This window comes from Macrobrachium rosenbergii, chromosome 56 (assembly GCF_040412425.1).
Source record: "Macrobrachium rosenbergii isolate ZJJX-2024 chromosome 56, ASM4041242v1, whole genome shotgun sequence".
Taxonomy (NCBI): Eukaryota; Metazoa; Arthropoda; class Malacostraca; order Decapoda; family Palaemonidae; genus Macrobrachium; species Macrobrachium rosenbergii.
Window position 1 is genome coordinate 25,611,082 of NC_089796.1, and position 22,253 is coordinate 25,633,334.

The 22,253-nt window shown below is 42.9% G+C and overlaps 1 protein-coding gene across 3 annotated transcripts in view; it reads right to left on the reverse strand.

Annotated features, from left to right (window-relative positions):
* LOC136836060 (activin receptor type-2A-like) overlaps positions 1-22,253 on the reverse strand; it is a 282,286-nt gene that overhangs the window by 255,506 nt on the left and 4,527 nt on the right. The gene's annotated exons all lie outside the window — the stretch shown is intronic.

Consider the following 22,253-nt stretch of genomic DNA (forward strand, 5'->3'; position numbering starts at 1 on the left):
TGTTGCCTGAGGGTGGAGACACCATCATTAAGGCAATGGGGAGAATTCCACTAGTTTTCAGCTTTTAAGTCTTTGTAATTGTCCCCACAAAGCTCACAGTAGAAATATAGAGGGATGAATAAATTTGTTTTTATTTAGCATTTCCCAACGTTTTGTGAGAGAGAGAGAGAGAGAGAGAGAGAGAGAGAGAGAGAGAGAGAGAGAGAGAGAGAGAGAGAGAGAGAGAGAGAGAGTGTGTAATTGTCGTAAGTGAGTGCTTCGGTTGTTGGAAGAGGGATGAGGTCGTTAGTTTGTTTACGGTGCTGTCTGTCTGTGGAATGTGTGTGTGAGGATTTTTCGGTTTTGAAGGCAGTCTTTTTGAGTCTTGAGTCAGAGCTAGTGCTGGTCTGTTTTTTTGGTTTGGACAGTTTTTTTTTTTTTTTGTGCTGATGCAAAGTTGTTGTTTTCCCTTGTTAGTGTGCTGTTCTTGTTGCTGTATGTTCATGAGTAGTGTGTTTTTCTGTTTTGGTTTGGTTTGTGTGGTTTTGTGTGCTGTGTTGGCAACCGTGGACGCTTTACTCCATCTTCCAGCAACCGAGGACCAGGGTGAGTGTTGTGTACTGTTTTTGTGTTTTAAAATCCCGCCACATAAAATTTGGCGCCCAACGTGGGGCTGTTGTAAAATAGCCGTTAGGATTGTTTGTGGTGGGTCAGTGAGAGTAAGAGGTCAGGATGAGTGAGATAGAGAAACTGAGAGAGGAACTCCGAGTGGCTAGGGAACTCCAGGGCAGGCTGGAGGAGGAGAATGGGAGGCTGAGGAGTGAGAATGAGGAGTTGAGGATATCGTTGAAGATGAATGCGATGAGGATGGTTGTGAGGAAGCTAAGCAGGTGAATGTAGCCGTGAGAGCGTGTATGCATGAAGCGAAAGGTAAATTAGTAACAAATGTAGTGGTGGATCAGAATAAATATTGTAGTTTGGTAGACACGGGAGCACAAGTGTCGTTAGTGAGTAGTACAGTAGTTAGTGAATTGGAAAGGTGCGATTGGGATATAAAAAGAAAATCAACGAGTGTAAGGATACATGGTTTGGGACAAGGGAGTGTGTTAGTATGGGAGGAGGTACAACTAAAAATTCAGTTAGGGAATTTGAAATAATACATAATTTTGTAGTCATGGATGAGAATGATATGCCAACATGTTTTTTATTAGGAATTGATTTTATGAGAATACATGATATAAGTGTGGATGTCGGGAGGGAATTTTAGGAAAGGGCGGCAGGGAAATAACGAAGGTTAAAGGAGGGGATGTGTCTAAAACTAGTTTTGTAGGTATGGTAGATATTGCAAGGAGTGAAAATGATTTGTTGAGTGAAGAGGAAATTAAGCAGATGCAAAATCAGTGCATGAAAATAAATATGTTAAGAGAGTGTGTGTTAGGGGTGTAAGAGTAGGAAGTTGGCCGTCTGAGTTAGAAGTGTATAAGCGAAGTGCTAAGAGATTTGTTGTATGTAAAGGTATAGTTTATTTTTGCATCAGGAAGGAATATGGGATGGGGAAGTGTATGTGCCAGTATTTTCGGAAGACGCAGCCGTGGGTATGTGTTTATTGGTGCATAATAGGTTTGGGCATCTGGGGAAAAATAAATTATGGGAATGTATGAGAGAGAGATTGTATGTGCCTGGATTGAGTAAAATTTGTGCGGATGTAGCGATTCAGTCCAGCGGACTGTCAGAAGGGTAAGTATCAAAGTGTGCATGCGAATCCACCTGTGTTATTTGCGATTGCAGATGAAAGAGTTATTTGAGATGGTTGTGATTGATTGTGTGTCGTTGCCTGTGACTGCTAGAGGACATGTGGGAATGGTTGTAATGGTAGATCATTTGAGTAAGTTTGCATATGATTGTAGCGATTCGAACAAAAAGAGTGAGACTGTGGCGAGAATGGTGGGTCAAGTGATGTTGCCAATGTGCGTGTGCAAGCCTTCAAGCGAATGTTGAGTGACAATGGGCCTGAATTTGTTGGATGGGAGTTTGAGCAAATGTTGCGTGATTGGGGCATAGAACATGTGTACTCTACGCCGTATATGCCCAGTGCGAATGGATTGGCGGAACGAACGGTGAGAACGTTGACAGAGATATTACATTATGACGAGTGAATGTGATAATGATTGGGATGTAACGTTGGCAAAGCGTTGTGGGTATACAACGCCACTGTGCATAAGGGTATTGGTATGTCTCCGTGTAAATATGTGTTAAATTTTGAAAGATAGTGAGGCCGAGATTGGGTCTATCTGAGAATGATAGGGAGGTATGGAAGAAGGCGCATGAAAGGTTTGAAAGTTACAAGGTGGGCGAGAAAGTGTTGAAAGAAGTAATCGAGAAAGGGCGGTTGAATGTAAATAAAGTGCGTGAAAATTTGAGGGTCCGTATGAGGTGTTGGAAGTTGGTCCCAGTGGGCTTAGTTATGTTGTAGGGGAAGTATGTGTAGATGGTAGTGTGAGAGAAATGCGAGCGCATCACAACCAGTTGCGTAGATGGAAGGATGTACCGGAATATGTGAGAGAGAATGGGGTGTATAAATGGTTGAAATCGAATGTGGGTGAACCAAGTATGCATGAGAGCTTGTGTATGGAGGATCAGCAATTTGTTTTGGTAGAGTATGGTAAAAAACGTAAGAAAGGGAAGAACGTAAAGTAAACTGAATGGTCGTAAGTTGTGTGATAGGGTGTGAGTGCCAAAGTGGAAATGAGTGATAAAGCGTGTAATACGGATGAATGGGATGGTATGGATAGAACGTATAGCATATGCGGGTTTGATATAACTGAGTTGACTGAACGTGTAGGGGTTGGTGAGCGGTTGGAGGTGAGCGAAAGTGTAAGAGTAAGAGAGCGTAGCAGTGATAGACGAGTGATTGAAAGCATGAATGAATCGTTGCAAGAATTGGAAAGGTCAATGAGCGAATGGGATGGGTTAGTTGAAGAATTGGGGGAGGTATTTGGGAACGAGTTAGAGGGTATAGATGAGATTGTGGATGAAATTGAGAGTGGTAATAGTGAAGAAGATAGCGTGAATCTGAGAGAGAATGGAGGAGATGATGTGAGTTTGAGTGTTGCTAGAGAGAGAGTGATTCTGAGAGAATGATTGCGTGCCGCAAACGCGATCTAGAGGACCTGCTAGTGAGCATCTGTGGGTGTTGCGTAAGGCGATTTGAAAGAGGTGTGAAAGGTGTTGGTTGGGAAATGCTAAAAGGGGGGAGAAATATAGAGGGATGAATAAATTTGTTTTTATTTAGCATTTCCCAACGTTTTGTGAGAGAGAGAGAGAGAGAGAGAGAGAGAGAGAGAGAGAGAGAGAGAGAGAGAGAGAGAGAGAGAGAGAGAGAGAGAGAGAGAGAGAGAGAGTGTGTAATTGTCGTGAGTGCTTCGGTTGTTGGAAGAGGATGAGGTCGTTAGTTTGTTTTTTGGCGCTGTCTGTCTGTGGAATGTGTGTGTGAGATTTTTCGGTTTTGAAGGCAGTCTTTGTGAGTCTTGAGTCAGAGCTAGTGCTGGTCTGTTTTTTGGTTTGGACAGTTTTTTTTTGTGCTGATGCAAAGTTGTTGTTTTCCCTTGTTAGTGTGCTGTTCTTGTTGCTGTATGTTCATGAGTAGTGTGTTTTTCTGTTTTGGTTTGGTTTGTGTGGTTTTGTGTGCTGTGTTGGCGACCGTGGACGCCTTACTCCATCTTCCAGCAACCGAGGACCAGGGTGAGTGTTGTGTACTGTTTTTTTGTGTTTTAAAATCCCGCCACAGAAACTTCATTCGAGGAATCAGAGCACTGTGCTGAATGGTGTAATTCATTCTTACATGACAGACATTTGTGAAACTTGACAAGTCTTGTGGTTAGGTGAAGTGTATTTCATGCAATAATTTTGTGCATTAAGTCTTGAAATGTGCTCCTGTCTGGTTTTGTAATTATCACACTGGTATATTTTATGTCCTAGTCTATAACAGAACACACAGCTTTTGAATTCTAGCTATCTTGTTACATTGGCTTGAATTAACAGCAATACTCACATTTGTGACTTCATGTTTCTTGTAGGTGCAAGAGCTTCCTTGAATTTGGTCTGATTACCTGGTCTATTAGAACTGTGGGCAGGCTTGGGTTTTCTGCGAGAGTAATCCCTGTTATCACTGAGTTTAATGTCCAAGAGAGGACAAAGTAAGGACTATTTTTCCTACTCCCTCTTTAATATATCTAGGAGTGAGGGGTAATCCACTCCACACTTGTTTTGCACAATGATTTTGTTGGCATGATGCCATTTTGCAGTGAGTAAGGTTCTATCAGGGTCTTGCACAGAGAATCCTTCTCCAAGTTTAACTAAATATGTCTTCAGATTTCTTTGAGATTCTAGCTTGAGGCAATATACCTCCAAGATTGAGGACTCAAGATCACTAGCCCTTTGAAATTATGTCAGCTGTGTCTGTGCACAAGGCATTGCAGGTTTCCTCAAGAGTGAGGAAGCATGTTAATTGTGCTGCAGATATGTTATGAGTTTTAACTGCAACAAAGCTTAGAATCCCAGGACAATAACAGGCCTTAAAACATCCTGTTGGGGATGAAAATCTCTCAGTGCGGTAAATTTTCTATCACTCAGTGGGAAGATTGAAAGAATTTACACTATAAATTACAAGGGTAATTCCTTCCACTGAATGTTCTCGGGTAAAAAGGTAAATAGTAAAAGGATGTCCTGTTAAGCACACAATTCTTCTGTGCACATACCACATTTCCAGACTTCTGCCGTTAAAGTCCAAAGGATTACTAAATTGCTTTGAAAATCTAAGTAAATAAATTCAGGTAAAAGTAAATTTTAGTTAAGTTCAGTAAGTCTAAACGGAACTCACAGTAAATTGAACGAAGGCCATAAGAATTCCAGGCATGTTCAGTTAGACCAGGAAATTCAAGCAAGTTTCGAGCAGGTTAAAGTCAAATTTAGGCAAATTGAGTACCAAAATTAATGGTAAATAGCAGGCAGGCCTAATTTAGGTTAAATACTCTATTACGCCCATGTAATTATGTAAATCTATGTAAAATTGTTCATTTTAAGCCTACGCACAATAATTCTCTTTAGTTCCAGTATCGTAACAGCATAATTAAGTCAACACTTCTGGAAGTAAGGAAAACAGTTACATCTTTAAAACAAGTACTTAAGTAAAATGTTAATTGACGAAACTGCTTCCTATCGAATCACGATTAAGTCAGATCTCCTAACCGAGACAATGGCAACCTAATCTGGGAATTGTATATCAACCTGCATTAAAGTTAGCCTAAAGTTTAAACATACTTATCTTAATTTACCACTACACTGAAACAAATCCTATCTAGTTATGTTCCTGGAAATTAATTTGTATGTTAATAAAATTTATGCCACTTAGTAACTTGTTCCAACAACAAAGGGAACATATGGCCACTTCAGTTCTTTGGTTATATCCTGACAGATAAGGATTTGGAAAGGTTATGGGAGTTACGACAGGTAAAACAAGGAAAAGGACATACAAACCAAATCCCTTGTGTGTTATCAAGTTTATAACACTATGCTAAGCAAATTTTACTTTGAAGTTGAAGGTAACTTCTTTGCCTATGTATATATGTGTCTACCATGTTGCCTCAGTCTACAGTAGCGCCCAAAAAAAAAAAAAAAAAAAAAAACACACACACACACACATGCTGCAGCTGTCGGCCTAGATCGGGAAAAAAATTTGCCAGGTAAATGGTACTTTATCACTAACTAAATTTCTGTACTGTACTGATTTGAAGGAACAATTATATCCCTATATTTATTAAATTAATCTAACAGCATTGGTGAAAGTAATCAAATTTAAAATGCTAAGTAAAAATAAAGTATATAAAATGCATAAGATTTTGGCTAGGCTCACTAAAGAGAACAGAGTACAGTTACTCATAACTCTTAACAGTGACTTTGTTAAAGTTAAAGTTAATATTACTGTGTACAAATAAATTTACAACATATTAGGACAAGGGGCTGTGTACCAATGAAGGGGTTCAGTGGCTGAAACTTGAACTGCTTGGAGTAATGCTGGGGCCTCTGTAACTGGAAGGGAGCTATAGTTTTATGGTTGGCCCAAATTAGCAGTCCCGAAAGCTCTCGACAGGCCTAACAAGCCGGAGAGCTTTCAGTTAATTGCTCAAGCGCATGACTTGCCTCAGGACAAACATGATATTTTTATGATAAAATAAGCTTTTACTTATACTTACCTGGTAGTTACATATAGCTGTCGTCTCTGACGTCCCGGCAGAATTTTAAATTTCACGCTAGCGCTATAAACACCTAGGTGATCCCTCTACCAGCGCCCTCTATAGGTAACAAGGAACTATCCCAACAATGTTCTAGAACTCATTAAGTTTTATGCCCACTTGACATGAGAGGGGAGGTGGGCGGGTTTACTCATGTAACTACCAGGTAAGTATAAGTAAAACCTTATTTTATCATAAAAATATCATTTCTACTTATAGAAATTACCTGGTAGTTACATATAGCTGATTGGCACCTTTAGTGGAGGTGGGACCATGTCAGCCACATACATTGTTAGAAATCAAAACATGAATTTTAGTTCCTTACCGTGAAGGATTGCTGACTCAGCGGTTACTGCCTCTGTAGTCTGCTTATCCCTCGATTGTATTGACAGGATATAAAGGATCCGGGTGTCAGATACAATCTGTTAGTACTTGCCGTAGAGGACAACGCCGTGACGGACAAGACTTAGTATGCCCTTGCTCTGGGCGCAGTACCAAATTAACAATAAGGGATCACCTCTATCACCATAATATTAAAAATTAAAAACTTTCAACCACAAACTTAAAAAGACTGTAGGTACTCCTAAACCATCAAACATAGTACCTACAGATGACGCAACCAAACCCAATTTCCAACATCAAGGAGAAAATGTTAGTCGGATAGGATTGACCCTCTTTCTCCCTCACCCACCACCGTGTTAGTAACCACTAAAGGCCCTAAGGTACTGCCATTGTCAAAATCTCTCTTCAATTCTGACAAGTAATGCGATGCGAAGACCGACTTACATCGCCAATATGTAGAATTCACAATCTTTTGCACTGAGAGATTGTGCCTGAAAGCTAAAGATGTAGCTACAGCTCTTATCTCATGTGCTCTCACTTTCAGAATTCCCGTGTCTGAGTCCTGACAATTCCCATGGGCTTCCGAAATAACTCTCTTAAAAAAGAAAGCAAGAGCATTCTTGGAAAGTGGTCTTGTCGGGTTTCTCACAGAACACCACAAGTTCTCCGAAGAGCCCCTGATTCCCTTTGTTCGGTGAATATAGAACTTTAAGGCTCTCACCGGGCACAACAATCTCTCTTGTTCTCCTTCTCCCACAAGATCTGAAAGGCTCTTAATGCTGAAAGACCTAGGCCATGGTCTGGACACATCTTCGTTCTTCGCTAAGAACCTAAGAGAGGAAGAACATACAGCTTTTCCTTGAGCGAAACCAATAGTTTTGTCCAAGGCATGAACCTCACTCACCCTCCTGGCTGTTGAAGTGCTACTAGAAAAATAGTTTTCTTAGTCAAATTTCTCAACGAGACATTTGCCAAAGGTCTGAATTGATCTGAACAAATCCATTTAAGAACGCTGTCCAAATTCCATGCTATCTGTTTAGGAACTTTCGTCTTCGAGGTATTAAAAGACTAAGTAAATCCGTTAGATCCTGATTGTTCGAGATTTCTAGACCTCTGTGCTTAAATACCGACGCAAGCATTGATCGATACCCCTTAATTGTGCTCAAAGACAATCCTTTTTCCTTATAAAGGGATAGCAAGAACTTTGCTATTTGATTTAGAGAGGTTTTAGAAGACGAAACTCCATGTCTATTGCACCAATCTCTAAACTGACTCCATCTTGCCTGGTACACTGCGTCCGAAGACTTTCTTCTGGGTCGCGCAATAGCGCTTGCAACCTCCTTTGAAAAGCCTCTCTTCCTGAGGAGTCGCTCGACAGTCTGCAGGCGACAAGCCGTAGAGCGGACAAGTTCTGATGGAACCTCAGGAAGTGGGGCTGTCTGAGTAGATCTTTCCTCGACGGGAGGGTCCTCGGAAAATCTGCGAGGAGGAGGAGAAGATCTGGGAACCACTCCCTCGATGGCCAGAATGGAACAATTAGTGTCATCTTGGTGTTCTTGTGGTTCCTGAACTTTTCCAGGACCTTCCTGATAATTTTGAAAGGTGGAAAAGCATAAAGTTCCAGGCAATCCCAACTCATTGTCATTGCATCCACCCAAAGAGCCTTGTCGTCCGGATCTGGGGAGCAATATACGGGGAGGCGTTTTGTTCTGTCTGTTGCAAACAGGTCTATTAGCAGACAACCCCACAGATTCCACAACTGTTTGCAAACCTGCGGATGTAAGGTCCATTCCGTGGGCAAGACTTGATTCTTCCTGCTCAAGAGATCCGCTGTTACATTCCTCTCGCCTTTTATGAACCTGGTCAATAACGTGACCTCGTTCTCTTCCGACCATTCTAAAAGTTCCTTGGTCGTCTGATACAGGGGAGAAGGAATGAGTGGCCCCTGCTTTTTTATATAAGCAAGAGCTGTCGTGTTGTCCGACTGAACTAGAATTACCTTGCCTTTTACCTCTTGTTGACATTGCATCAAGGCTAGATGTACCGCTTTCAGTTCTTTCACAGTTATGTGCAGTTCTTTCTGTACTTCCTGCCACTGGCCCGAACATTCCTTGTTGTCTAAAGTCGCTCCCCACCCCTGATCTGAAGCGTCTGACAAGAGTGTGAGGTCTGGGTTCTTGATATAAAGAGAAATTCCCTCCTCTAGTCTCTCTCTTGAATTCCACCAGACCAGCTCCTTCTTGATCCGATCCGAGATCTTGAAAAGAAAGGAATCCAGATGGGTTTTGCGTGGCCATTGGCTTTGTAGATAAAACTGCAGAGGCCTCATCTTGAGCTTCCCCAGTTTTACGAACTTCTCCATCGAGGCTAAAGTCCCCAGCAAGCTCATCCACTGGTTGGCTGAGCAAACCTTGCGATGTAGAAAGTCGTCTATCTTGCTTAGACAAGACTCTACTCTCCGTATTGATGGAGAAGCCCGAAAAGCCAGAGAGTCCATCCTCACTCCCAAATAAACTATCTGTTGTGATGGTGAGAGGGACGATTTCGGAACATTGACTAGTAGACCTAGTTCCTTTGCCAGAGATAATGTCTTTATTAGGTCCTCCACACATTTGGCTTTGGAGTGTGCTTTCATAAGCCAGTCGTCCAGATACATTGACATCCTTATTCCTTGCAAGTGAAGATTCTTCGCCACCGTTGACAGAACTCTTGTAAACACCTGAGGTGCAGCTGACAGTCCAAAACAAAGAGCTCTGAACTGGAATACTTTGCCTTGGAAATCAAACCTCAGGAACTTCCTTGATTCCTGATGGATTGGAACATGGAAGTACGCATCCTGGAGGTCTATCGAGACCATCCAGTCTCCCGGTTGAAGAGATGCCAACACCGACTCTGTCGTCTCCATCGAAAATTTCGTCTTTTTTACAAAAACGTTCAATGCGTTCATGTCAGAACTGGCCTCCAACCTCCCGACGCCTTGAAACTAAAAAAGAGGCGGTTGTAAAACCCCGAGAGCATGGGGTCGGCACTAATTCGATGGCTTGTTTCCTTAGTAGTGCTTCTACTTCTTCTCGAAGGGCGCAAAACTTCTGAGAGTCGGAGCACGCTTGAAAAGTGACTGGAGCGTCCGACAACGGGGGCTTTTGTTGGAATGGGATGGAGTACCCTTCCCGAATCACCTGTAAGGTCCAAGGATCTTGAGTGACCTTTTGCCAGGCCTCCGAGAACGACTGGAGTCTGGCACCTACTGCTGTGTGGAGGACAGCACACTCATTTCTTCTGTTGAATATTGGAAGGTCGAGTAGAGGATTTCCCTTTCCCACGGAACTTGGAAAAGGGCCGAGAAGTAGACTTGCCCTTGAACGTCTTGGAAGTGTCCGAAAACACCGAAGTTTTGGCGGAAGTTGCTTCAGGAGTAGCCTTCTTCGGTTTCTTTGCTGACTGAGCCAAAAGGTCCTGTGTTGCTTTTTGCGTGAGAGCTTCAGCAATCTCTCAAACTAATTCCTTCGGGAACAAGTGGTCCTTCGACAAAGGGGCAAAGAGGAGAGCAGACCTCTGGTTGCGGGATACACCCTTCGCCAAAAAAGAGCACCAGAGTTGTCGTTTCTTCAGAACTCCGGTTGCAAAAACCGAAGTTAGCTCCAAGGCACTATCGCATACTCCCTTGTCTATGCAGTCGACTACCGAAGTGAAATCCGTCAACTGCGCATCCGAAAGTCCGAATTCTTTGACTTTCCTAGCCAGAGCCGCCACTGACCAATCTAGGAAACTGATGACCTCCACAACAGCGAAAATACTCTTGAGAAGATGATCCAACTCCGACTGCGTGAAGAAGATCTTCGCTGACTGAAGAGCTGTGCGACGACTTGAATCCACGAGACTGGAGAAGTCCCCTTGAGCGGAGGCAGACACACCCAAGGAAAAACGTTCTCCAGTCTCGTACCGCATGCGGCTGCGATGAGCCAATCTGGAGGGTGGAAGACAAAACATACTCTTGCCTTGCTCTCTCTTGTCTGAGAGCCAGGTATTAATCTTCTTGATAGCCTTCCTGGCCGAAATCGCCAATACTAGGCGTGTAAAAGGAGCTGGATCCGAGGCATTGTCCCTCTTAAACTGCGATCTGGGAGATGCCGGAGTCGAAGGCTTAAAAGAGTCCCCAAAGTTCTCAACGAAAAACTTGAGTAACTTCTTATAACCAGAAGATTTCTCCTTGATTCCTGGAATGTCCTCTTCCATTTCTACATCTTCATCTTCCTCTTCTTCATAAGACACAGGAGACAATTGGTGTGCAGGAACTGTTTCTTGAAACTCCTGACGAAACGTAGGTCGCATGGAATCGAAAGTCTTGTGACCATGCCGATGTGGCGCCGAATCCGCCAGGTGTGGCGCGCGCCATGCTGAAGCACCTGGTTGAACCTCTTCACTGGTGCATGCAAAGTGGGAGGCTCTTGCGCCAAGACTTGTGGCGCATTCAAAGGAAGCGCCTCCGCAACAGGTGCTCCCGAAGCAGCACGAAGCGCCACAAAGAACTGAATAAGATCCGTCAATTTGTCCGTAACTTGAGCGACAAAACGGGGATCTTGTTGACCGGTAGTAGGAGGCGGCTCTATCTGCGATGAAGCTGGACGAGATGTAGACACTCGTGGTACAAAATCACGCTTATTACTAGCAATGGTACGCGTAGGTTCCTTCCGACGAGGGGGCGAATCCACTGAAGAGGAGGAGGAAAAAGCTTCAGGATCCTCCCAGAAGCTACAGCCCGCTTGTGGATCCGTCAACAATCTTTTCTTAAGAATCGCTGCAGGAGAGACGGCACGAGACCTCTTGAGAGGGCGAGAAGAATGCTTGAAGCGCCCGCTTCGAGGAGGAGTCAAAGAATCAGCACCACTAGAAGACACATCCCCAGCAGCGCCTTTTCTATGGCGTGCGGAAGCATCCTGGGATTGCACAACAGGAATACTTGAGGGGGTGACTGTTCGGGAGCAAGCCCCACTCGCCTCCTTTCGGCTTTTTCGACATGCCCTCTCCTGAACCAGGGAGTCCGACAGAGGTCTAGACCTGGGAGAACGAGTGGGCCGAACAGACACCACCTCCACTAACACTTCACTTCGAGGAGCCAACTTTTCAATGGCTTGGCCCATCGTCTGGATGGCCGAAAGCACTGCTGAAAATTTAGTGTCCATCTGGACTTTTAACTCTGACACGGTGATAGGACTGGGATCAACAGGGTCGGACAAAGGAGAGTTTATAGGAGAGGGGTTAACAGATTGAATTACCTGCCCTACAGACTTAGCAGATGATGACCTCTGCGAAGCCTTCCGACTCTGTCCTTTTCTAACTTTCGTAGATATTTCTCTAAGGCTGACCATTCATCCGTTGTTAGATGCATACATTCCTCACATGTATTCTCTAAATTACAAAATTTACCCCTACATGAAGAGCAAACTGAATGGGGTCGATAGCCGCCTTGGGCAATCGAGTCCTACAGCCTAAAGCACAATACCTATACTGAGATCCAGAATCAGACATATTGTACACAATGAATTAATTCCAACCACAAATTGCAAAGCGCTAGCTAGCAAAAACCACAAAGAAATACTCAAGTATAACTTGCAGACAAAAATTCAACCAAGAACGAGACCGTGTTGCGGTCTCTCGGCAGAAAAACTTAATGAGTTCTAGAACATTGTTGGGATAGTTCCTTGTTACCTATAGAGGGCGCTGGTAGAGGGATCACCTAGGTGTTTATAGCGCTAGCGAAATTTAAAATTCTGCCGGGACGTCAGAGACGACAGCTATATGTAACTACCAGGTAAGTTCTATAAGTAAAATTTTGGCACAAATGATGCTCAGGTATATCCGGACTTGGAACGGAAATGGACACAGTAGGAAAACAAAATATAAGAATAGGGATTGTAAAGACGTCAGACGTCTCTTCCTTTCCCACCAATCACGATCGTGTATCGCACCTGTCAAAACAGTGAGAATCTTATGTATAAATTTGTTTGTAGAATTTCCTGGCCTTTTTGCCAATATATATTTTATCACTGTATGTACATTCTCTCTTATTGCTATTTGATTTGACTGTTAACGAACACAAATTGCTCTCACTCAGCGTACGGGTCACGGCAATCGAAGGTCGGTCACTTCGTTTCCATCCACACGCTGATATGTACACCTGTGCCCAGGTAAATAAATTAGTCAGTACCTCACAACTGGTGACCCAAGGAGCGACGGTAAACACAGCGGTTTTGGCTTCGCCAATAATGGACTTACTACAGCTGCTTTACCTTCAGAGAGCCCTTAATGGAACCATATGGCAACAAAGTCTAGGCCTCTGAAAGCTCCTTCCTCGTAGAACACCCACGACACTAATGGACTAATTACGGCGTACCTCCTTCAGGTACGTTCTGGCATTCTCGAACGGTTTGGCCCTGCCATTTACGATTCATGTCAACTGTATTCAGAAATCATTAACGGAACCACACGGCGTATAGCTTTGACTTCTGATGAGCCCCAAACACCATTAACGGACTAAATACGGCTCGTTTCGCATTTTGGTGTGAAGCAAAATGTCAGACACTGAGGTAGAAAGTCGTTCCGAGGAAGCCCAGATCCTCTGCATCCCCCTCTCGCCTTTGAAGGCAGCAATAAGCCAGGCGATAAAACTGCCATCATTCTCGTGGCAAAATGCTGCATCCTGTTTCCTGCGGGCAGACATCCATTTCCGGGAAGCAAAAATCACGGACGAGGAAACCAAAGCGTACGTCACCATAACAACGCTGCCGGAGGTGGTCTTCAACAAAATCACATCATGGTTGGACTCGCAGCTAGGCAAAGTCAAGTACAGAGACCTGCGAGAAAAACTCATTGATACATACTCCATGCCTGTCCCAGAGAGAGCCCAACATGCCCTCAACCTGCTGACCCAGCCCCTGGGGGACGCATCACCCAGGGACACCTGGGAAGAACTACAAGGTCTCCTGATGCTGCCGGGCATCGACTCGGATGGAGGAGGGAGATCAGCTTGTCGTGAGAAACATTGCTGCAACACCTTCCGCAGGAGGTGAAGGCACAAATGGATGCGGACGCCCTCTCAATGGACAAATTGGTGAACATCGCACACAAACTCCACGAGGCCACCTAGGCCTCCAAACACACCGCAACACCTGCACCCTGATAGCAGAAGCAGCTAAAGTGGGGGACACGAACATGGTATACAGGAAGAAGGCCCGGCCACAGCAGCAAAAGACGAGGACAAATCCAGCCTGGTGTTACTTCCATTGGAGGGTTGGAAGCGACACCAGAAATTGCAGAGGCCCCCGTTCTTTCACAAAAAACTTTTCTATGCCAGTTCTATCTTGTCCAACATACCAATTTAGATCTCCTATAGATGATGTTTTCAGCGTATATGGTACAGATTCTTTAACTTCTTATAGATTCCTACAGAATTTTTTTTTTCTGCCTGTGGACACCCATTGTGGTGCATACGACACAACCTGACAACACAAAGGTTCCGCGGAAGGGTCGGAAAGTTTGCCCCCCGGAGGACACATACCAACAGGACGTCCTCCTTCATGCCTCCCGGTCTATCCTCCACCACCCACGTCTTCGTCAAGGACGCCGCCGTCTGCCCACCCTTAACCAGGCCCTACAGGGGGCCTTTCCTCGTGCTGGAAAGAAACAAAAAGGCATTCTGTGTGGCCATCCATGGGAAGGACGACTGGGTGTCGATAGACCGCCTCAAGCCCGCACTCCTGGAGGAAGAAGTCAGTGGCACTCCCCAAAGCCCCCCGCAGGAAGGGACGCCCCCTCAGCCCACCCCGGCCGCAAGAAAATCTTGTGGGCGCCATCGTAAGGCCCCGGGACCAGGCAGGGGAGCAACCAACCACTCCCATACGCAAGACACTGAAGAAGTCTAACTCACCCCCCAGCTGACATCGAGAAGACGCGGCCCTCTCCGCCGCCCCAGCAGATACCTGCTTTGATCAGACGTTACCTACGGGTCTTGGGAGTATTGGAAAGTCCCGCTCAACGGGTTTTCTAAGAAGAACCTGTTTTCTAAGGTGCCTTCACAGCTGACCCTAGGTCGCAGTACTCAGCCTTTATTATCATTATGTAATTGTACATTTATTACCTATTCATTTTTGCCCTTATGCACAGTGTATGTGCCAGAGTATTTTTGTGTTTAATCTGCTTTTGTTAATTATCATGTTATCTGTATGTACCTGTCCTGTTTTATGTAGAGAATAGTTTTGACCTCGGGTCACTTGTATATTTTTGTATTGATGTCTGCGTATCTGCCGACGTCCGCATGCGCTTTATAAGCGGGTCACTTCCTAAATAAACTAGCAGTTCTTGTCTACCTGCTCTTTCTTTCGCACCCTCACACTTTCGCCGATCCCGCTGCATCTCTGTTTACCAGGTAAGAAAATCAAATTTTTGCATTTTCATTGTAATTTTTGGGTGTTCTAATACTGTATAGTATGCCATGACCACGAATATGGTGCGATTCATTTGATAGTAGATTTAATGGTGAAAATAACCATATTTAGACTTATAGGAGTGAAAAAGATTGGACTTTAAAAAATTTTTGCCATGAAGTGGCATGAAGAAAATCAAGCATGGTGTGGGAAAAAACCGTACGGCCAAATTTTTGAAGTGCCAATGAAACTTAAATACTTGGAATAAGTTGAAAAGTGATTGCACATGTGAAATAAGATAAAGATAAGAGCCACACGTGAAACAGTGAATGATAAACTAGTAAAAGTGCGTTTTGGAAGGGTGAAGTTCTGGGTTATTTTTGTCTTTTTATGTGCTACCATTGTTAATATGACATCTAAATGTGCAACAACCAACATAAGACATTTGTATGGTAATTTAAACAAACAATTAGTAGTTTGGGGGAACACCAGATGGATGGGAGGCAAGGCGTACAGTGTTACCCCAATGTTTATTTTTTAATTTTTTCCTAACTTTTTAATTATTTAGCAAAACCTAATGGCATTTACTCTCTTCCAGTAAGAAACAGCTGGACCAAAGTAATTTAGAGGCAGCCTTTAAACATCGCGTTGCCACTGGGTATAGTTTGAAAGAAGCCTGTGATCAGTTCAATGTTAAGATGACCACCCTTGCGGTAAGTTTGCGGATGCCTAGACAATTGCTTTTTTATTATGGGCAAGTCTAGGCTTAGAGGTAGCCTAGGCACCAACCTAACCTGTCCTATTCATGAATAGTTTAATTACAAAGCAGCCCTTGAGCAGTCTGGAGTTAAGAAGGTGACCCTTTCGATAAGTTTGTGGATGATTAGGCAATTGCTTTTTTTTTTTTAAATAAACTGGGTAGTGTAGGCTTAAGGTATCCTAGGCACTAAATTAGTTTTAACTTTTTCAAAGTCATTTAATTTTACTTCCAGTATTTTTTGTGGATAGTGCCTAATTCTTTTATCTTATTTCAAGATGCCCTCAAGCGCTCAAAGCAGTTGAATGATGAGAAGACCTACGTTCCCGTGCAGCCCCATACCAGCAGGGTGTTCTCTCCTCAACAAGAGGCCCACATGGATGTTTTATGGCCTACCAATCACTGAATTCCGCAAGATGGTATATTGCTATGCACTGGCTTGTGAAAGCAAATCCATCCCTAATGCCTGGAAGGAGGAGGAAATGGCAACGCGCAATTAGTACTACACGTACATGGGTCACACTCCAAACCTTGTGCTGAAGGCTCCGGAGGGCATGTCCATTGCCAGGATTGTAGCATTCAACCAAGTAAATGTTGAGGTCTTCAAGGCTTGCACGGAGGCAATGGAAAAGTACCAATTCACGCCAGATCAAATCTTTAATTTGGGTGAGAGTTGCTAGTCCACTGTGATGAAGCCGTTGAAGGTTGTATGCGAGAGGGGTCACCCTGTAGCCTCGCAGGTCACTCCTGAAAGGGGATCAACCACGACTTTTGTGGGGTATAATAAATGCTGCAGGGCATTACCTCTCTCCAGTATTTATTATCCCAAGAAAGAGGTGGAATGATTCTTTCATGAGAGGGACAATTGATGGTTCTCAAGGCATCCTACACTCAGAATGGCTGGATGAATGGTGAATGTTTCTTGAAGACACTGAAGCATATCCATGAAAAGTCATTGTTCTCCAGAGAATAAGATTTTGCTTATCATGGACAATGCTGAATGTCACATGAACAGTCATGCTGTTGAGTTTGCGATTCATCATGGTATCATCACTGTTACCTTGCCACCCCATACCACAGACAAACTCCAGCCATTGGATGTGTCTTTGGACCCTTCAAAACCTACCTGCGTGGACTGCATAATGACTTCACTCTGTCATAGTCATATCCTAACACCCACATCACAGAGACAATGCTGCCAGAGTTTGCCCCTAAGGCTTAGATCAAAGCATGTACTCCGACCAATGTTCTTAGTGGATTTGCTTCCACCGGCATCTGGCCCATCAACCGCAACATCTTCCCTGATGAGGCGTTTGCAGGGGCACAGGTATTGGAGCAGCCACCACCACAGAACCTTGTGGTAGAAGTTTCTCACACTCCTTCCACTGTTGGAGCGGAGCTACCAACTTTGGCCCAGGACTTGGAGGTATCTCCAACTCCACCACCCAAGCAGAAGCAGTGCACCTGCAATACCAGCTCAACCCCTAGTGATCCTTCCTGCAGCACCCCAAGACCTTCAACCTCTTCCAGCAGTGGTGACATCTCTGAGGTCACCCCAGAAAGTGTCTGGCCTTGCCCTAAGGCTCCTCCCTGTCCTTCTGGCAAGGGACAAAAAAGGGTCAGTGACTGCATTCTCACCGAGAATGAAGTCATCTCTGATCTGCGGTCCAAAGATGAAAAGAAGAAGGCAGAGGAAAAGATTGGAGGAGGGAAGAAAGGCAAACCGAGAAGGCAGGCTGTTCCAAACTTCCTAGACAGTAATGAGGAAGATGACCCTGCAGTGGCACTCATGCTGGATGATTCCTCTGAATATTCCAGTGAGCTGGAGGGGGACATGGAAGCAGATGGGCCTTATCCATTTGCAGTGAAGGAACCAGAGATGAGGGACTTCATATAGCCTACTTTTGCAGCCTAAGATAATAGACAAAGAATTCCCATTTTTCATAGAGCATATTGAACTACAGTAAATTACATTTAGGCTATCTTTAGTCTACCTCTCCCCAAAAAATATTTTTCTTTATAAATTTTGAGGCCAATAGGCTACTATTTTCACTATTTCTTTTCCACATTGGGGACTTTGTGCTGATTGAGCTTGAGCTCGAAGAGGGGAGGAACAATGGCGAACCGGTTCATTATGTTTGTAAGATGATGAACATTAAGGAAGGGAAATATGAGGTGTCCTTCCTCCGCATGAAGTCTTTGTTTCCCAAGGACACTTTCTCATTCCCTGCAATTGATGTTGAAAATGTGGAGGTTGTGCCGTATAAGGGTGTCCCAACCACTGTGAAGGGCTGCACCCAGAGGCAGGCAACCCTAATAAAGGTCTCCCCTCCACTGAACTCCTTCAATATGCAGTAGGGTAGGATGTAAATAATCTGTACAAAGAATGTATATACCGGGTGTTTTGAAATTAGAGGGCCCCCTCTACAGAACAAATGGAAAGTTATGAAGTTTTCTGCTATAGCCTCTCTCCAAGTATATTATTTTAAGTTTCTATTATGCTATTTTTCATTCTACATTTCTTGTATTTTCAGACTGAGTGGCAGAGTTAGATACAGCCATGGCTAACGACTCGGAGGAAATCAGATGGATTGACCAAATCTGGGCTATAACTTTCAGAGGCGCCAGAGATGCTGGCACATCCTTCATTTCACATTCATGGATAGCTAAATACATTAAAAAGAGATGAATCCTTTGTTAAAAGAAATGAACAAAAATTCACATGACTGTCATTGCAAAAAGAGTGAGAATCTTGGAAGGCCTGAAGTCCTTTCTCAGGAGTCAAAAGACATCATAGCTGAGGCAGTGGGTACACCAAGAAAGTCTTTGCGTAAATTGGAGCTTGAACTAGAAACAAAAAGGGGAAAGAAGAGAAGTTATAGTGCTGTATATCAGGAGTTGAAAAAATCTGGTATCAAGCCATTTCATGTTATCAGCATGCCCAACATCACTCAGCAACAGAGAGAAGACCGTGCATAGTTTTGTGGTTCATTTCTTTAAGATTGGGATGAAGCTGACTTTCTCCATGTTGTCACATCAGATGAATTCATTTACACAGCCAGGAAGCCAAATCATAAATGACATCATTTGGGCTCCAAAGTTGGATGATATCAGCGATGATGTGTGCTATCACCAAGTTGTGAAATTTCCTGAATGTTTGGGAATTTTTCTGTTTCACAGCCAAACGGTTAATGTGGATCATCAAAGAAAAAGGAAAGTCATGGAATGGCGAATACTTCAGAGAAACTGTGCTTACTGGTGGAGTATTTCCTTTCCTCAAAGATCCTGAAAATGTGTTATCTGTTGAAGAAGTCACATTTTTGCATGATAAGGCACTATGTTTCAAGGCTCTTCAGACACAGGAGCTGCTTCGAAACAGTGATATTGATATCTTCTCGTCAAGTGAATTTCCAGGTAGCTCCCCGACCCTAAAGTGTGTGAAAACATTGGTAGTTTCTTAAAGGATCGTGTTGAAGCGCGCACAGTGAACTATGATGGTATACCAAGCCTCGACAACCCACGAAGAGAGGTGACCAAAGTGCTCAGGGAAATGGAGTTTGAGTCTCAGCTTTTTTGCTATTTGCTGAAATCATACCCCTCAACAACGCAGGCTGTGGTACAGGCAGATGGAGGCCTCACAACATATTAAATACTCAAGAGAGAAACTTAAATAAATACCTGTTCTGAATTACTTTTGTTTTTGTCCATATCAATTTTAGTTTATGCTGTAGAGGGGGGGGGCTCTAATTTCAAAACACCCTGTATTTTATTATCTATTTTTGTACAATGAATGCAAATTTGTATTAGATTCCTTTCATTTCACCCATTAAGAAGCTAAACACATCCATTTAAAGTAATCTTAGCCATTTAAAACCCGTTCACACCATTAGCATACAATTACAGGTAGGTCAAAAATCTTAGTATGGTGTTCCCCTGTACCCTGTACGGTGTTATCCAACCATGGGAAAACTCTGTACGAAGTAAATTTTTTTTTTTTTTTTTTTTTTTTGAAAATCTAAAAATTGTATTTGCCATTATTTTTAATAATTCACGTGGATACCATAGATGGCCCATTTCTTGAAGTTTATTTTGGACATACACTTTACTCAATCTGGCTGAAACCTGATTTTTGCCAAGTATTTCTCCATTAATGTTACGGTATTGCCCCACCTCACCCTACAGTTATATTATTATTATTATTATTATTATTATTATTATTATTTAATCTTATTATTTGAAAATTAGTACTTATTATTAGGTAAAAAATTTATTATACAAAAACATATGTACCATAAAAATTCTCTCATTATTACTTTTATTATTTAATGTTATTTAATTTACACATTTAAGCTTGAAAACTTATAAATTACATATGTTCGTGTGTGTGTGAAAAACTTGTGTATGATAGTTAGGTTCCAATCAAAAGTTTGACTGTCTGTGAATTCACGAAACGCGAATCATGCAAATTCGGGGTATTACTGTAAACCTGATTGAATCCTCCTTAGGATATCTAGTTGCTGGTAAACTCCCTAGTCATAAAACCCCAGCCAGTACTCATTCTGTAACAGACTAGCAGTTAATAAACCTTCCAAAGCTGCTCTAAGACAACTTGAGATCTCTGATAAAATTTCTGAAGACCCCATCCAACAACATTGGACCCTAGAATCAATTGGAATTGTTGATCAAGACATGTCAACTGAGGCTAAATTTGCACTGGAGGAATTCAAGAATTCCATCAATGTGGTTGAAGGACAATATGAAATAACTTGGCCAAGTCAATATGAAACAACTCCCCACCAACTTAGAATTGTCGAGGAAAAACTAAGCAGTTCTATTCACAAACTGAAACAAACTAGTGGATATCTGGAAATTTATGACCAGATCATCAAAGAACAACTGTCTCTGGGCTTCATTGAAACAGTACCAGAAGTGATCTCATGCTGACCAATATACACTACTTACTGCATTTTCCTTTAATTAAAGATTCAACTACAACTCCCATTCGCATCGTAATTGATGCAAGTGCCAGAATGACTGTTTATACTCTGGCTCATCTTTGACTAATCATCTGCCAGACTTGTTTAAATTTTTGCAGTACTGGCAGACATAAGCAAAGCCTTCTTAAGAGTAGGCCTCCAACAGAGATTGTGACTAGACACGTTTCACCTGGCTGAGAAATCCTAACAATGAAAAAGACCTTCAATCTATAGGTTTAGGTCAGTTCTCTCTGGAGCCACCTGCTCACCTTGACCAAATTTTATGTGGACAACTTAACTGGTTCTTCACCTACAACAGACAACCTCTACTGTCTCTACACGATTGCCAAGGAAGTTCTGTCAGATGCCAGACTGGTTCTTCACCTACAACAGACAACCTCTACTGTCTCTACACGATTGCCAAGGAAGTTCTGTCAGATGCCAGACTGCTTTTAAGAGAATAGATCAGTAATGATCAGACTTTCAATGAAATGGTATCACAAGAAGGTGATGGAACAACAGAAGGCTCAGATCTTGTCAAAGTTTTAAGACTTCATTGGAACTACAACACTGACTACTTAAATATAAATATAAAACTCCCTATCTTTGAAGAAGCTCAACTTACCAAACAAATACTTCTGAGCAACCTCTCAAAAGTATTTGACCCTTTAAGATTGTTTGCTCCTAAAATTGTATGAGCCAAAATGCTTATGCAACAGAACTTCAAGAACAGTGGTCAAAGATCAAGACAGACCTTGAGAACATCTCTGACCAGGAAATCCCACGCTTCACAGCCAACAAAGAGACTAACTATTCTCTTCTTATATTCTGTGATGCTAGTGAAAAGGCCTATAGGGCTGTACCCAATTTTGATGGACCAACAAACTGGTGCAAACCTGACTTTCTCCAAAGCAAGAGTTGGCCCTCCACCCCTTTAAAAGGCAGCGCATACCACAAATTTAGCTGACTGCCAACTATAATACAGTTAAAATAGCTGAATACCTCAGAACAGTTTTCACTGCCGATGGTGTTAAGATTACTGACAATGTCATATGGTCTGACAAAGTTGCCCAACACTAGATTAAAACAACAAATCTAAAAACATTTATCTCCGTAACAGGATGAATGAGATGTCAGGTCACTGAAGTGAGTACCTATGTACCCGGTGAAGATAACCCAACAGACCTTGTCTCTAGAGGAAATTCCATGCGACAATTTAAGTCAAATGTGGTTCCATGGTCCCAGTTGTCTCCTAAACACAGAGGTGGCCAGCAAACAGGATTTTCTGTATATTGTACCACCCACCTGAAATGCCAAAAGAAGTTTTAACTACGGTTGTCAATGAAGGAGCTACTGTCCCATTGACATCGGTAGGTTCGTTTTCTTTCCTAAACTTATAAATGTAACCTAGTTAGTCATTCGGTTCACCAGACTTAGACATGCAACTGAGACTCATTAAAGAAGAACTCTGGACCTGTAAACATGG